Source organism: Balaenoptera musculus, chromosome 3 (assembly GCF_009873245.2).
Source record: "Balaenoptera musculus isolate JJ_BM4_2016_0621 chromosome 3, mBalMus1.pri.v3, whole genome shotgun sequence".
Classification (NCBI taxonomy): Eukaryota; Metazoa; Chordata; class Mammalia; order Artiodactyla; family Balaenopteridae; genus Balaenoptera; species Balaenoptera musculus.
Window position 1 is genome coordinate 106,872,803 of NC_045787.1, and position 17,584 is coordinate 106,890,386.

General features: G+C 35.5%; 1 protein-coding gene across 2 annotated transcripts in view; it reads left to right on the top strand.

The window, feature by feature from the left end:
• The window catches only part of CHSY3 (chondroitin sulfate synthase 3), a 296,881-nt gene that overhangs the window by 163,842 nt on the left and 115,455 nt on the right, over positions 1–17,584 (top strand). The window lies entirely within an intron of this gene.

Sequence of the window (17,584 nt, forward strand, 5' to 3'; positions counted from 1 at the left end):
ATTTTATAATTACTGGGGAGTCTCTCTGCTGCTTTGAATTGATGCCTCTGACTGTAAATTATGGTCCAGGTGCTCACAGGATGGGCTGTCTTCAGTTGTGCCAATTTCCTGTTTGTTAGTAGTTACCAGGAAAACACTGGGAGAAAAATACTACTCCTCCGAAGCAGGAAAGACTGTGTAACAAAATTTCTACTCCCTTTCCTCCCATAAAAATCTCTGAGTGTGGGGAATTCACTTAACATCCCTGGGTGTGTATTAGGAGGGATATGGCCGGCAAAAGGGATGCCAAGCACAAAAGTCTGGATGGAAAATAGGAAAAAAGATCACACCATACTACATTTCTTTAAGAAGAACACAGTCTTGAATAGTATAATTCTATAAAAACATTTTCTAAAAAATTTCATCAGTTATGGTGGTATGTGATGTTTATAGTCAATTTGTAGTCTGCCACTATCAGGGTCTAGCTCAAAGAGCTGATCTTTCACTTTAGGTGAGCTGATAGAGCGTATTAAAATTAACTAACACTATTGACTGGCCAGTCTCTCAATGCCAGGTGCTGTGCTAAGCACTTTCTATGTATTATTTCATTGAGTCTTCACAATAACACTATGAGGCAGGTAATGTTGTTAAATATAATTTACAGTTAAAGAAACCAGAATCCAGAAGTAACTTTCCTAAGGTCACAGAGCTAAATAGGTGTCATAGCCAGCAGAGCAGGCAGACTGACTTGAGAGCCCAGGCTGAACTGCCCCCTAAGACGTAGTTCCTCATTAACAATCTGTTCCAGAAGTAAGGCCTACATCAGTGTAATGATTGCTAAAGCTCCTTCAGGTAGTCTTACGTATATTCATTCCCTGATTTGTTTACTGATCTGAAATATTTTATTGAGTCCTAATTATGTCAGTACCAGAAATGACCTTGGAAATCAAGTAGCCCAACTCTCCTTGCACCCTCCTGTCCTGCTACACTCTTCATGCACACTCAGGGATGTTAAGTGAATCCTCCACCAAGAGTTTTATATCAGGAAAGTGGGTAGAAATCTTGTTACATAGATTTATCAAAGGAATGCACATTGCAACTTAGAGTCTCGTTTCCAGTAGGAATTCATTAAAAATACATGATAAATGAATGTAATTGAGATATTTTAGGTTAATGAAAATGCACAAATGCATAAAACTAGTTACTAGCAAAACCGGAACTGAAACCAGTGCAGTGTAACTCTAAGACAAGGCCTCCAAGAAATCTTTGGTACAAAAATGGAAAAATGAATAATCTGGTTTCTGGTGTTCTCTAACAAAGGTTAGAACAGATACACTTTAAAGAAGTGGCTTCTTGAATTGTCTGTATACATGAAAAAGAATGGTGCCTACAAAATGCACATATTCTTAAGAAGAATTTGAATATATATGTTTAACTGAATCACTTTGCTGTACACCAGAAACGAACACAACATTGTAAATCAACTGTACTTCAATTAAAAAATGCACATATTCTTAAGGCATCTACATTTCCGTAAATACTGAACAGAACAGCAAATACATACTTATTTTAAAGCAGGCTTTTAAAAAATCAGGTACAGCTTGATACATATCTGAACAAAACTGAGTTTCTTAATTTGGGGGCCTTACTATGAATTCTACCTTGGATGTAAATTTTTTTTTTTTTCTGTGATTTGTTCTAAATTTTCTTCTTACTCAGTATCAAAGACTCCAGAGCTCCTTATTTTCTGCAGGTCATTTAGACACTTATTTCTCTCAAACACACATAGTCTCTACAGCATGACAAACTGTCCAAGTTAGCATTTTCACAACCAACCTAATTCTACTATCTTTCCCCACAAATGATGGTAGTCGGAAGAAGTTGTGTCAAAGATTTGACAGTGTAAAACCCTGGAACTTATTCCCTCATTCATAAAGAGATATTTTCCCTTTTTCCTCCCAAACCTCCCTTCTGCCATCTTCACAGTATTGTTTTTCTACAGTTATGTATACCTTGGTTTACATTTACCATCTATTTTTCTCTATTACAGTCTGTTGCTAGTCGAAAAGGCTCAAAATGTGGCTTAAATTTACGAGAAAGATCCTTTTTAAATACTTAAATACTATTTAAGTAAAATTTATACAGGGATTTTGTATAGGAATGTTAGATGATTATTTGATGTCATAGTCTAAACTTTTAAGTCTAAAATATTCATAAATGAAAAAAATTCTCTAAATTGACTTTTTTTTAACCTTAAGGTTATAAGTAAAGTAGACTAAGAATTACTTTATTTTTTGTTAAGTTTTTAGAAAAGCAAAGACACTTGGTACCTTGCTTCTATTTCATATTAGTGCTCTCAGTCCTGTTAACATTTTCATACTTTGTGAACAGCCAGGTTCTTCAAAAGGTAATTGTCAGAACTTGAGAAACATCTTTCCTTTCCATTTAACCTGGGTATGCTCTCAGTGCAGATGTTTCTCTTCATTAGAATCATATATATAGATGAAGAACATATATATATTAATATTTGCTTTTATTATTCATTTGGATTATTATTATGCACTCATCATTTAATGTTAAAAGAAGGACAGCTATTAAACTAATCAAGCAATTTGAGTTGCCCCTAGAATTGATTATATTTGATTGGATTATAAAGGTACTTGCTAGTGAAGGCTGAGATATCTGATTTTCAGCCAAAAATTAGTCAAGATAAGGGCACAATGATTGAAAAGCAAAGACTTGGATGAATGAATTCTCCAAATCCAGATTTTCCCTGGTTCATCACAGTAAGTTTTCCATTGATTTTGCTGTCTTAAAAATCATCAATTAAAAAATCTTCCAAGTACAATGTGCAGTTAACTACAGAAGTCATCGTGCAGTTTTGAAGTATTAAATGAAGTTGATTTTATCGAAAGTTGAAACTGGATAATTTTAAGGTCAGTACTCAGTTATTTGGTGAAAGGCTCTACTCCTGACTTACTTATTACAGTTTTATAAAAATAAATTCAACTCTTGCTACTTTGGTGAAATATAGATCTTCAATACTCTTGAAGTATTAATAAAAGTAAGATAAAACTCAGTGGTGTTTAAGCTGCCTTTAGCAACCAAAATAAAACTGGGTAGGAATAAGAACAGTTCAGATGTTGACTCCTTTCAAACTCAGATCTGTTTTATTTGTGCTTGGTAAAGATTGGAAATCACTTTTATATGATTCTGTTTTATTTGCAGTGGGAAGGGTTTTGGAGGTTTCATAGACGTGTTAAATGTTAATATGTTCATATATCTATATGTCTGTACCTTGTAACTATCTATCTATCTATATATATATATTTTTTCAAGATGATACCAGCTTAACCATGTGGAATCCAATCTGATGCCCAACACTGACAATAAATTATGCAGTGTTCTCTTGGTAATAGCACTGTTGAAATACAGAGGGCCTCATAAGCACATTATTGTTTTTAAACTAGTTGGAGAATCAGTAAAGGCCCATTTTTATTACTATACCAGAAGTAGCACTTTTAAGTAAAATATTAACTAATTCTTTGTGGCGTAGTCTTTTAAATTTAGATGTCTGCATGGAAATGAATGAAGGTTTCCATTCAAAATTAATTTTCCAACCTGATATTTTCATATTGTCAGAAGAGGAATTGTGCCCATCCTCTGTACAGTTTGAACAGTATAAATAAATGAGTGAAAACATCCACCAGTCTGTGTGAGAAAACTAAGCAGTTTTATTTCACCTCATAGCACAGGACAAAATATAGCTGAGTAGAAAAATAGCACTATTGGCAAAATTGTATTGAAATCAACTGTAATAGTGTTCCCCACAATTTTCATGATAGAGAATATATTGTATATAGTTTTCAAAGCACATTCACTTTATTTCTCATGTTATTCCCATAGCAGACTTCGCAAATAGGAAGAAATGAGATACTGAGATTTGAAAGTGACAAACCCAAGTTCGCAGAACTACTACGTAAAGAGCCATATTCTCCAAATGGAGATTAGACTTATTTAGTTCACCTGACTTTTTGTTGCCTTGTCTGTGTTCCAGTAAAATGATATCACATGGACAATCTAACAGCTCACTTACGGCTGCTATGCAGCTATCGATGGTATAAGGTTTAGCTCTAGTGTTGTGCCTACTGGAAGCTATGGTACACATTTCTAAAAGACATAGCAACACAGTTGAATAAAGCTGTAACAACACAGGGAAATAAGAGGATAGACTTGGATATAATTCATCTGGATATAAAGTAGCTCTCTTAAAATCTAGGAATTGCTGAAAATAAAATCTCGATATAATATGGAATTGCTACATACTCCCCCCAATAATGTATATAAAAGATCCAACTGCATATGTATGAGAAATATTTGGAATACTCCTGTTTATTGGTCCTAAAAATAGGAAAACAGTTTGCCCTAGTAAATGCTCTTGGGAGAATAAATAGTTTATTAAAGATTATGAGACTTCGTTCTGGTGATTTTTACGTTAAGCTAGTAGTGTCATAAATGTGAGTACTGCTACACAAAAATATCATTACTACATTAGAATTTAATAGTTTTTAATGCAATTGGAAGCTTTGCTTTTATACTAGATAAAAGCTGGATTTCTGAGAGCAACCAATGGAGTTAAATAAACAAATACATAATAATAATAATAAAGAGAAGTCAGAAGGTGGGAATCGCTTATCAAGCTTTTTGACTTAATAGTCACATAACTTAGGACAGGTTACCCTGAGCTTCAATTTCAGCATTTGTAAATGAGAAAAGAATTCCTTTCTCACTGGAATGTGGTCAGAATGAAATAGAAAAAGGGCTATGAGACCATTAACTCTCACATACATTGAAGTGCTATACCGTTTGTTTTAAAACAACTGCTGCTGTTTTTCAACAACAGCAAATGATATTATGGTACACATACCTTAAATGGGCATAAAATAATGCAGGCCCAGTGATACATCCAACTCATATACTCTCCTTGCTTTACAGGAAATATTCAAACCCTTTCCTTTTTGGTATAATTAAAATTACCCAAAAATTACAAAAATTTTTTTGTAAAACAATTAAAACCTAAAATTACTACTACTATGTAGTAGTCTTCCCTCTATGGAAAATATTCATTTTTAACATCTTTATTGAGGTATAATTGCTTTACACTGTTGCGTTAGTTGCTGCTGTATAACAAAGTGAATCAGCTATACGTATACATATATCCCCATATCTCCTCCCTCTTGCATCTCCCTCCCACCCTCCTTATCCCACCCCTCTAGGTGGTCACAAAGCCACCGAGCTGATCTCCCTGTGCTATGCGGCTGCTTCCCACTAGCTATCTATTTTACAGTTGGTAGTGTATATATGTCCATGCCATTCTCTCACTTCGTCCAAGCTTACCCTTCCCCCTCCCCGTGTCGTCAAGTCCATTCTCCACGTCTGCATCTTTATTCCTGTCCTGCCCCTAGTTCTTCAGAACCATTTTTTTTTCTAGATTCCATATATATGTGTTAGCATACGGTATTTATTTTTCTCTTTCTGACTTACTTCACTCTGTATGACAGACTCTAGGTCCATCCACCTCACTACAAATAACTCAATTTCATTTCTTTTTATGGCTGAGTAATATTCCATTGTATATATGTGCCACATCTTCTTTATCCATTCATCTGTCAAAGGACACTAAGGTTGCTTCCATGTCCTGGCTATTGTAAATAGTGCTGCAATGAACATTGTGGTACATGACTCTTTTTGAATTATGGTTTTCTTAGGGTATGTGCCCAATAGTGGGATTGCTGGGTCATATGGTAGTTCTGTTTTTAGTTTTTTAAGGAACCTCCATACTGTTCTCCATAGTGGCTGTATCAATTTACATCCCACCAACAGTGCAAGAGGGTTCCCTTTTCTCCACACCCTCTCCAGCATTTATTGTTTCTAGATTTTTTGATGATGGCCATTCTGAGGTGATACCTCATTGTAGTTTTGATTTGCATTTCTCTAATGATTAGTGATGTTGAGCATCCTTTCATGTGTTTGTTGGCAATCTGTATATCTTCTTTGGAGAAATGTCTATTTAGGTCTTCTGCCCATTTTCGGATTGGGTTGTTTGTTTTTTTGTTATTCAGATGCATGAGCTGCTTGTAAATTTTGGAGATTAATACTATGTCAGTTACTTCATTGGCAAATATTTCTCCCGTTCTAAGGGTTGTCTTTTGGTCTTGTTTATAGTTTCCTTTGCTGTGCAAAAGCTTTGAAGTTTCATTAGGTCCCATTTGTTTATTTTTGTTTTTATTTCCATTTCTCTGGGAGGTGGGTCAAAAAGGATCTTGCTGTGATTTTGTCATAGAGTGTTCTGCCTATGTTTTCCTCTAAGAGTTTGATAGTGTCTGGCCTTACATTTAGGTCTCTAATCCATTTGAGTTTATTTTTGTGTATGGTATTAGGGAGTGTTCTAATTTCATTCTTTTACAGGTAGCTGTCCAATTTTCCCAGCACCACTTATTGAAGAGGCTGTCTTTTCTCCATTGTATATTCTTGCATCCTTTATCAAGATAAGGTGACCATATGTGCGTGGGTTTATCTCTGGGCTTTCTATCCTGTTCCATTCATCTATATTTCTGTTTTGTGCCAGTACCATACTGTCTTGATTACTGTACAATGTAGTATAATCTGAAATCAGGGAGCCTGATTCCTCCAGCTCCATTTTTCTTTCTCAAGATGGATTTGGATATTCAGGGTCTTTTGTGTTTCTATGCAAATTGTGAAATTTTTTGTTCTAGTTCTGTGAAAACTGCCATTGGTAGTTTGATAGGGATTGCATTGATTCTGTAGATTGCTTGGGTAGTATAGTCGTTTTCACAATGTTGATTCTTCCAATCCAAGAACATGGTATATCTCTCCATCTATTTGTATCATCTTTAATTTCTTTCATCAGTGTCTTATAGTTTTCTGCATACAGGTCTTTTGTCTCCTTTGGCAGGTTTATTCCTAGGTATTTATTCTTTTTGTTGCAATGGTAAATGGGAGTGTTTCATTAATTTCTCTTTCAGATTTTTCATCGATAGTGTATAGGAATGCAAGAGATTTCTGTGCATTAATTTTGTATCCTGCTACTTTACCAAATTCATAGATTATCTCTAGTAGTTTTCTGGTAGCATCTTTAGGATTCTCTATGTATAGTGTCGTGTCATCTGCAAACAGTGACAGTTTTACTTCTACTTTTCCGATTTGGATTCCTTTTATTTCTTTTTCCTCTCTGATTGCTGTCACTAAACTTCCAAAACTATGTTGAGTAATAGTGGTGGGAGTGACAACATTGTCTTGTTCCTGATCTTAGAGGAAATGGTTTCAGCTTTTCACCACTGAGAACGATGTTTGATGTGGGTTTGTCATATATGGCCTTTATTATGTTGAGGTAAGTTCCCTCTGTGCCTACTTTCTGCAGAGATTTTATCATAAATCGGTGTTGAATTTTGTCAACAGCTTTTTCTGCATCTATTGAGATGATGATGTTTTTTCTCCTTCAGTTTGTTAATATGGTTTACCACATTGATTGATTTGCGTATATTGAAGAATCCTTTCATTCCTGAGATAAACCCCACTTGATCATAGTGTATGATCCTTTTAATGTGCTGTTGGGATTCTGTTTGCTAGTATTTTGTTGGGGATTTTTGCATCTATGTTCATCAGTGATATTGGCCTGTAGTTTTCTTTCTTTGTGACATCTTTGTCTGGTTTTGGTATCAGGGTGATGGTGGCTCGTAGAATGAGTTGGGGAGTGTTCCCCCCCTCTGCTATATTTGGAAGAGTTTGAGAAAGATAGGTGTTAGCTCTTCTCTAAATGTTTGATAGAATTCGCCTGTGAAGCCATCTGGTCCTGGTCTTTTGTTTGTTGGAAGATTTTTAATCACAGTCTGAATTTCAGTGTTTGTGATTGGTCTGTTTATATTTCTATTTCTTCCTGGTTCAGTCTTGGAAGGTTGTGCATTTCTAAGAATTTGTCCATTTCTTCCAGGTTGTCCATTTTATTGGCATATAGTTGCTTGTAGTAATCTCTCACGATCCTTTGTATTTCTGCAGTGTCAGTTGTTATTTCTCCGTCTTCATTTCTAATTCTATTGATTTGAATCTTTTCCCTTTTTTTCTTGATGAGTCTGGCTAATGGTTTATCAATTTTCTTTATCTTCTCAAAGAACCAGCGTTTAGTTTTATTGATCTTTGGTATCGTTTACTTCATTTCTTTTTCATTTATTTCTCATCTGATCTTTATTTCTTTCTTCTGCTAACTTTGGGTTTTTTTGTTCTTCTTTCTCTAATTGATTTAGGTGTGAGGTTAGGTTGTTTATTGAGATTTTTCCTGTTTCCTGAGGTAAGATTGTATTGCTATAAACTTCCGTGTTAGAACTGCTTTTGCTGCACCCCGTAGGTTTTAGGCTGTTGTGTTTTCATCGTCATTTGTTTCTAAGTATTTTTGATTTCCTGTTTGATTTCTTCAGTGATCTCTTAGTTATTTAGTAGTATATGTTTAGCCTCCATGTGTTTGTATTTTTTACAGAATTTTTCCTGTAATTGGTATCTAGTATCATAGCGTTGTGATCAGAAAAGATACTTGATACGATTTCAATTTTCTTAAATTTACCAAGGCTTGATCTGTGACCCAAGATATGATCTATCCTGGAAAACGTTCCATGAGCACTTGAGAAGAAAGTGTATTCTGTTGTTTTTGGATGGACTGTCCTGTAAATATCAATGAAGTTCATCTTGTTTAATGTATCATTTAAAGCTTGTGTTTCCTTATTTATTTTCATTTTGGATGATCTGTCCATTGGTGAAAGTGGGTGTTAAAGTCCCCTACTATGATGTGTTACTGTCGATTTCCCCTTTTATGGCTGTTAGCATTTGCCTTATGTATTGAGGTGCTCCTATGTTGGGTGCATTAATATTTACAATTGTTATATCTTCTTCTTGGATTGATCCCTTGATCATTATGTAGTGTCCTTCTTTGTCTCTTGTAATAGTCTTTGTTTAAAGTCTATTTTGTCTGTTATGAGAATTGCTACTCCAGCTTTCTTTTGATTTCCATTTGCATGGAACATCTTTTTCCATCCCCTCCCTTTCAGTCTGTATGTGTCCCTAGGTCTGAAGTGGGTCTCTTGTAGACAGCATATATATGGGTCTTGTTTTTTTATCCATTCAGCCAGTCTATGTCTTTTGGTGGGAGCATTTAATCCATTTATATTTAAGGTAGTTATCCATATGTATGTTCCTATTACCATTTTCTCAATTGTTTTGGGTTTGTTATTGTAGGTGTTTTCCTTCTCTTGTGTTTCCTGCCTTGAGAAGTTCCTTTAGCATTTGTTGTAAAGCTGCTTTGGTGGTGCTGAATTCTCTTAGCTTTGCTGTCTGTAAAGGTTTTAATTTCTCCATCAAATCTGAATGAGATTCTTGTTGGGTAGAGTAATCTTGGTTGTAGGTTTTCCCTGTCATTACTTTAAATATGTCCTGCCCCTCCCTTCTGGCTTACAGAGTTTCTGCTGAAAGAGCAGCTGTTAACCTTATGGGGATTCCCTTGTATATTATTTATTGTTTTTCCTTTGCTGCTTTTAATATTTTTTCTTTGTATTTAATTTTTGATAGTTTGATTAATATGTGTCTTGGCGTGTTTCTCCTTGGATTTATCCTGTATGGGACTCTCTGCACTTCCTGGACTTGACTATTTCCTTTCCCATATTTGTGAAGTTTTCAACTATAATCTCTTCAAATATTTTCTCAGTCCCTTTCATTCTCTCTTCTTCTTCTGGGACCCCTATAATTCGAATATTGGTGTGGTTAATGTTGTCCCAGAGGTCTCTAAGACTGTCCTCCATTCTTTTCATTCTTTTTTGTTTATTCTGCTCTGCGGTAGTTATGTCCACTATTTTATCTTCCAGGTCACTTATCCATTCTTCTGCCTCAGTTATTCTGCTATTGATTCCTTCTAGAGAATTTTTAATTTCATGTATTGTGTTGTTCATCATTGTTTATTTGCTCTTTAGTTCTTCTAGGTCCTTGTTAAGTGTTTCTTGTATTTTCTCCTTTCTGTTTCCAGGATTTTGGATCATCTTTACTATCATTACTCTGAATTCTTTTTCAAGTAGACTGCCTCTTTCCTCTTCATTTGTCTGGTCTGGTTGGTTTTTACCTTGCTTCTTTATCTGCTGCATATTTCTCTGTCTTCCCATTTTGCTTGACGTACTGTGTTTGGGGTCTCCTTTTCTCTGGCTGCAGGTTCGTAGTTCCCATTGTTTTTGGTGTCTGCCTCCAGTGGGTAAGATTGGTTCAGTGGCTTGTGTAAGCTTCCTGGTGGAGTGGACTGGTGCCTGTGTTCTGGTGAATGAGGCTGGATCTTGTCTTTCTGGTGGGCAGCACCGTGTCTGGTGGTGTGTTTTGGGGTGTTTGTGAACTTATGATTTTAGGCAGCCTCTCTGGTAATGGATGGTTTTGTTTTACTGTCTTGCTAGTTGTTTGGCATTCACCAATGGAGCTTGCTGGCCGTTGGGTGCAGCTGGGTCTTTTTGAATATACCAAAGTGCCTCTCTGTTCTTTTTCTCTTGATTTTATCTAGGTTCTCCAGGCAGACTTGTTTCCTTTCCCCATTCATTCAAGCTTTTATTATTCAAGTGGCTGTTATATAGAGAAGACATTTTGCTAAGCAGCATGAAGAATACAGTGACAAAACATGTATAAATCTTGACCTCAAATTGCTGAGCATCTAGTAGGGTAAAGTAAATCACTTGAAGATATATATTAAAATACAAATCAAAGAAGACAACAGTGCCTTGGAGGAAATAGAACAGTGCTTGCTGTGTCATGTCTGAGGAGGAAAGGTTAGTGTCAGTAGCATAAGATTAAATTATGCATGTGCCACCTGAGGTCCTTTTCATCTAGGCCCGTAAAATTTATTCATATTATTTGTAATAATTTCTGTTGCTATCCTAGTACCTCAAATTCAATAATATACAATCTGAATTTATCATGGTTTCCGAAAATACTGTTTTTGTTTAACCTGATTTTCCTAGTTGTTCGAGGGTGTAACCCTCATTCAGCTACGGAGGCTTGAAGTCTTTGTAATCTTTAACCCTTCCCCATTCATCCAGGCTCTGTAAGACAGGATCCATGTCCTTTGAAACTATGCTTTTTCTGCTTATTGCCTTCCCGGTTCCAGCCTTGCTTTGAACCAACCATCCCCACTTTGTGAACACACCCTATGCCGTTGCTCTTCGGCACCCTTGCGTATCTGTTTTCCTCCACTTGGAATGCCCTTCCTCTACAGTTATTTACTAAAGGCTATAAACAGCTGACTCAGATGCAACCTTTTCCATGAACCTTTCCTGTCTTCTTTTCTTACCATGTACTTTGCACCTGGTTTCAGGATATCCTGCCCTCCCACCTAAAAGTGAATCTCATTTTTCAAAAGGTGATGGACCTCAGTTTCTCCCTCTTTTGTGGCTCCATCCCATGCTACATCACATTGTAATTATTTGAGAACATTCTTTATTCCTTAACTAGTTTATGAGGGCCTAAAGGAGAAGGACTGTTTCTTTTCACTTTGGTATCCTGAGTCCTGAGGAGTAGGATAGTAATAAATATTTGTGCATGAATGAATGAATGAATACATGAACTCATAACTGTACATAATTTCAGACTTAAATGATATAATAACATTTCTTGAGATTAATATTTTTGGAAATATTCCTACATACACATTTTCCAAGTTCTGTAAAAGAAAAAAATATATATATTTAAATACATATAGAGTTTACTTTTCTTGAAATTTACTCTCAGTATGAAAATAAGCACATCTTCTTGCTAAGGATACTACGTGTTACTCCTACTAGGAGTAACATTTAGGGTGGGGGAGTCAATGGTCTTTCCTTGTAGTCAAAGATTTTAGACTAGGAAAATAGTGACAAAAATAGTTGGAAGAGACACACATATAGTGCCCACATGCGAATGGAAGAAACTTATGGCCTGCTTCACAAAATATTCAAAATTCCACTGCCACATCCTCATTGATTCTGGAATTTGTTTTAATTTCAGCCAAATATACAGTAGAAAAGTATACTGGCAACAACTCCCCCTCCTCCTAATTTGAAGGAGCTAGATACCATAACGTGGCTAGAGTGTGGCACAAGCCAAGATAGGAATTTTTAAAAAGGTCAGTCGAATAAACATGGGACATTCTCATTGTGGAGATGTTGGTCCAGCAACATCTGTATATGCCATATTCAAAGATATATAAAGCAGAATTAATAATCTCCACTATTCAGTACCGTATGTTTAGTTCAGAGAGGTAGGCAAGAGGAGGAGTTGGAAAATTCTTACTGCATATTATACTTTGCAAACAAGTAGGTATTCTATACTGATAAATGGAAATTTGAGATTATTAGAGAAATCTGAATATCAACAGGGATAATTCAGAAGTACCTATATTACCCAGTAACAGATCCTGTAGCCCTTAAATACATGATGTCTAATTATTGTCTAACTTTTAAATTAACCTACTACTAGTTTTAACATACATATGGCATATGCATGTATGTATGTATGTATATATATATCTCCTTTTTTACCTAGAATTTATATTGAAGAAAAATTTTATGTTTTATTGTATACACCAAATAGAAACCTCCTAGTAAGACTATTTCTAAGAAGCATTAAAAATAAATGTGTAGTCATAACAGCTAATATCTCTTGAGCACTGAATATTTGCCAGTCACCGTACTAAGTAATGTATGTGCCTTTTCTCTGTTTAACTGCATGACAGCACTGTGAAGTATTATTTCCATTGTATAGATGAGGAAACTGAGATTTAAAGAGCTTAAATAACTCATCCAAGGTGAAACAACTTATAAGTGGTTGCAATAGGATTTTAAATCAGGCTGACTCTGGATCCCAAATACACCACGTTGGGGCCCATCCATAGAACATTACCTGCTGTATCTGTGTCGCCTGGGTCATAAATGCCTCCTTGCCAGCTTCAGAAACACCAAATATCATTTCACATGCTCATGATGCCATGTTGCTCTTACTTTGTGGGCCTACACATTGTTTCAGGAAGATGAGAGTGAGCACTTGCCTATAGAGCTGCCACATAAAGAAACAGATGTGGGCCATGCAAAGCTGCCCCACCTAAATGATGTGATCACTGGGATTACAAAGGCATTCGTTCTGAGATCATTTTTTGAGGTTTTTAAATTTAGTTCACACATCAGTCTTGTCACCAGTGGGAGTTGACACTTCAACTTTTTATCTGATGTTCAAAAACCATAGATGTTATTGCACTTATTGCTCTAACCAGTCATCGCTAAGACTGCTCTCCCAGTTACTATTATAGGAATGATATTAAAAATGGACTTGGATATAGGATACAAAGCTGGTTCTTAAAAACACAAAATACAAAACCCCAGAGTAAATTCCTGTTGACTTCATCAGAGCATCCTGATTGTTTTTGTTCAGTGCTTGAACCTTTGCCTGGGCCCTGGTGGGATCTAGAGGAGATGGAGGAAGACAGGTAGCTGTCTGGAAAAGAGCCCTGCCCTCCTGGGAAGACTTGGGGAGGCTGTGTAGAGCAGTGGAGGATAAGACGGAGCTTCCGGTACCTGACCCCAGCCCTGTCTCTCATGCCCAGCCTCCTTCTAATCACCCACCCCTCTGGGCTTACTTGTGCAATGTGCTATAGACATCAAAGCAAGACGTTAAGTACCGAGATTCCTTTTCCTCCAAAGGTTATTCTGAGGATTGATGAGATTGCATTTGTGAAAGATTCCAGCAAACATCAAATGAAAAGCACTGCCTGCATATCAAGGGCCGCTGTATTTGAAGCAAAACAACATTCTTTTCTGCTTTTTTCTCTTCTCTGCCTCTGAGACCCATGATGATATTCATCCTTCCATTTTCCCAGCCTGGATATAGATTGTAGAGAGGACAAATTGCAAAGCTGAAGCCAGAGCTGCTTTCCATAGACATTTAAGTCTGACTTGTACTGCTGTCATCTCTTCTAAGAAGAGCATTTCCTTTCAATTATATTTTATGCACCTGTAGATGTACTTAAATAAATGGAAGTTTCTTTTTAAAAAGATTTGAAGCCAGATCTCACAAGGAAGACTTTTTCTGGCTGTGGTAATTTTTTTTGACATTGGGATGCATTTCAGGCTGTATGTATATGGAAAACAGAATGTTGTCATGTTAGGTTTAAAAACAAATATTTTTGCTACATACATTTATGATTTCAATGATTGTTGTCATGTGTAGAATGAAGTCCTTCTCTAGGTTTAAAGAAAATGGTTTTGAGAGAGAAAGAAGATCACAGTTAAGAACACAGATACAAATCTTACAGACTTGGGTTCAAATACTGCATCTGACACTAGCGGCCTGACTCAGGCAAACAGCTCAATCTTTTTATATCTTTGTTCTTTTTTCTATGAAAGTAGAATAATAATCATACTTGTTACACAGAGATGTTATGAAGAAACCATATATTCATATGAAATACTTGGTATAAGTTTTAAATGAACAGTCACTACTGATGATGCTTATGTGCTTTTTATATTGGAAGCAAAGTTTGTGCATACAACACCAGTATGAGAATTGGAAGGCTAACATTTCTCTCTCTCGCTTTCTTCTAATGATCCAAGTGGTATTATGAAGCCATTAAATTTTTCTGTTGTTCGTTTTCTGACAAGCTCATAGTTGGCCATACTCAGGGAAATATTTTTAGCTCTAAAGAAATACACCTGCACATTTTTATACATACACATGTACTTAAGCATATACATAAAATTTCTATATATACATCTATCTGTCTATCTATCTACCTACCTATCAATCAATCATGAGACTGGTTCTATAAGCCACAAAGAAGTCAATCTATTTAATGGCTCTGTGGCCAAGGTGAGTCGATTGGCCCTCAGTTTATTCATCTATAAATGGAATGTTTTAAGTGGATGAATTCCCTACTTTAAAAGTTTTTAATTTATCCTTTCTTTTTATCTTCAACTATAGTTATATATAATATAATATAATATAGTTATATAAGTCACTTCACCAAGGAAGACTTTCTTTACCCTCTAACTAGGTCAAACCTCCATTATACACTTCCATTGCACTGTGTACCCATCCCTCTGTGTGACCAAACTCTGTAATTTTTATTTTTTGGATAGAACATAATATTTATTACCAATTTTTTAATAGCGTCTCTTATTTAAAAAACATTTTTATTGAAATGTAGTTGATTTATAGTATTATATTAGTTTTAGGTGTACAGCATAGTGATTCAGTATTTTTATAGATTATACTGTTTAGTTATTTTAAAATAATGGCTATATTAACCCTGTTCTATACAATATATCCTTGTTGTTTATCTATTTTATATATTTTATACATAATAGTTTGTATCTCTTAATCCCATGCCCCTATGTTGCCCCTTCCCCTTTCCTCTCCCTACCAGTATCCACTAGTTTGTTTTCTATATCTGTGAGTCTGTTTCTGTTTTGTTATATACATTCATTTGTTTTATTTTTCAGGTTCCACATATTAGTGATAACATATGGTGTTTATCTTCCTCTGACTGACTTATTTCACAAAGCATAATACATTCTATGTCCATTCATGTTGTTGCAAATGGCACAATTTCATTCTTTTTTTTATGGCTGGGGAATATTCCATTGTATTATATATACCAGATCTTCTTTATCCATTCATCTGTTGATGGACATTTCGGTTGCTTCTGTATCTTAGCTATTGTAAATAATGCTCCTGTGAACATTGGGGTTCATGTATCATTTCAAATTTGTGTTTTCATTTTGTCCAGATATATACCCAAGAGTAGAATTGCTGGATCATATAGTAGTTCTATTTTTAGTTTTCTGAGGCACCTCCATGCTGTTTTCCATAGTGGCTGCACCAATTTACATTCCCACCAACAGTACTCAAGGGTTCCCTTTTCTCCATCTCCTCGCCAACATTGGTTATTTGTGGACTTTTTGATGATAGCCATTCTGACAGGTGTAAGGTGATCTCTTATTGTGGCTTTGATTTGCATTTCTCTAATAATTAGCAATGTTGAACATCTTTTCATGTGCCCGTTAGCCACCTGTATGTCTTCTTTGTAAAAATGTCTATTCAGGTCTTCTGCCCATTTTTTAATTTGGTTGTTTATTTGATATTGAGTTGTATGAGCTATATATTTATTTTGATATTAACCCCTTATCGTTCATATCATTTGCAAGTATTTTCTCTCATGACATATGTTGTCTTTTCATTTTGTCATTGGTTTCCTTTGCTGTTGAAAAACTTTTAAGTTTAATCAGGTCCCATTTGTTTATTTTTGCTTTTATTTCTTTTGCCTTAGGAGACAGATCCCAAAAAATATTGCTGCAATTTATATCAAAGAGTGTTCTTCCTACATTCCCTTCTAGGAGTTTTACAGTTTCTGATCCTACATTTAGATCTTTAATCTATTTTTAGTTTATTTTTGTGTTTGGTGTTAGAGAATGTTCTAATTTCATTCTTTTACATGCAGCTATCCAGTTTTCCCAGCACCACTTATTGAACAGACTGTCTTTTCTCCATCATATATTCTTGCCTCCTTTGTAGTACATTAATTGACTGTGGGTGTGTGAGTTTATTTCTGGGCTCTCTATCCTGTCTTATTCATCTAATGTGTCTGTTTTTGTGCCAATACCATGCTGTTTTGATTACTGTAGCTTTGTAGTATAGTCTGAAGCCAGAGAGCATTATACCTCCAGCTTTGTTCTTTTTTCTCCAGATTACTTTGGTAATTTGGGGTCTTTTATGGAAAGTCTGTTATTTTTGTAATATCTATTCTGCCCATCACCAGAAGTGCCTGAACATAGTAGGCACTCTGTCCATATTGATTGTAGGACTGTTTTATAGCTGGGCTGATTTCTTTGCATTGCTAATTGAAGCCCACTTGAATCTTCCTTCTCACAGTTTATTTCTGTAAGCAGGGCACTTTGTAATGAGCTTATTATTTTGTTTATAATGTGTGGCCGTATTCTTAGGATATTAGGTAAAATCTGGGAATGTAAACAAAATTTTAACAATTTTTTAATGTAATCCTTGGAAAATAATCAAAACCAAAAGTCAGTGTGTGCTGAGCTGAATAGATTGGCTTCTCGTTAAAAATGACCATCTGTATTGTTTCATTCTGTTAATGCCTGAAAATTATGGGTAGTACCCAAGTAGAAAAGAACTTAGTGGGTCCAAGATGCTTCATTTACTGTGTGATCTCGGTGAGTCTTTTAGAGTCTCTAAACCCCTTTTTCTGAATTAAAGATTATATATCCCACAGGCATGGTGTGAGGATTAAATTAGATATGTTGTGTAATATCTCACAACAACACTTTGCACCCAACCTATATTCTTTTCCTCCCTTTTGAAATAGTTGCCACAAAAATTTAACAGGGGAATTAAGGAAAACAATCCCAAGTTATTGCTTAAACTAGAGATTCTCTCTACCTATGTGTCTTTAATCAGAAGTAAATCCTAAAGACATTCTGCACTGAACATAATCTTTCTTTTAGAAATACCCACAGACTGGTGTGCA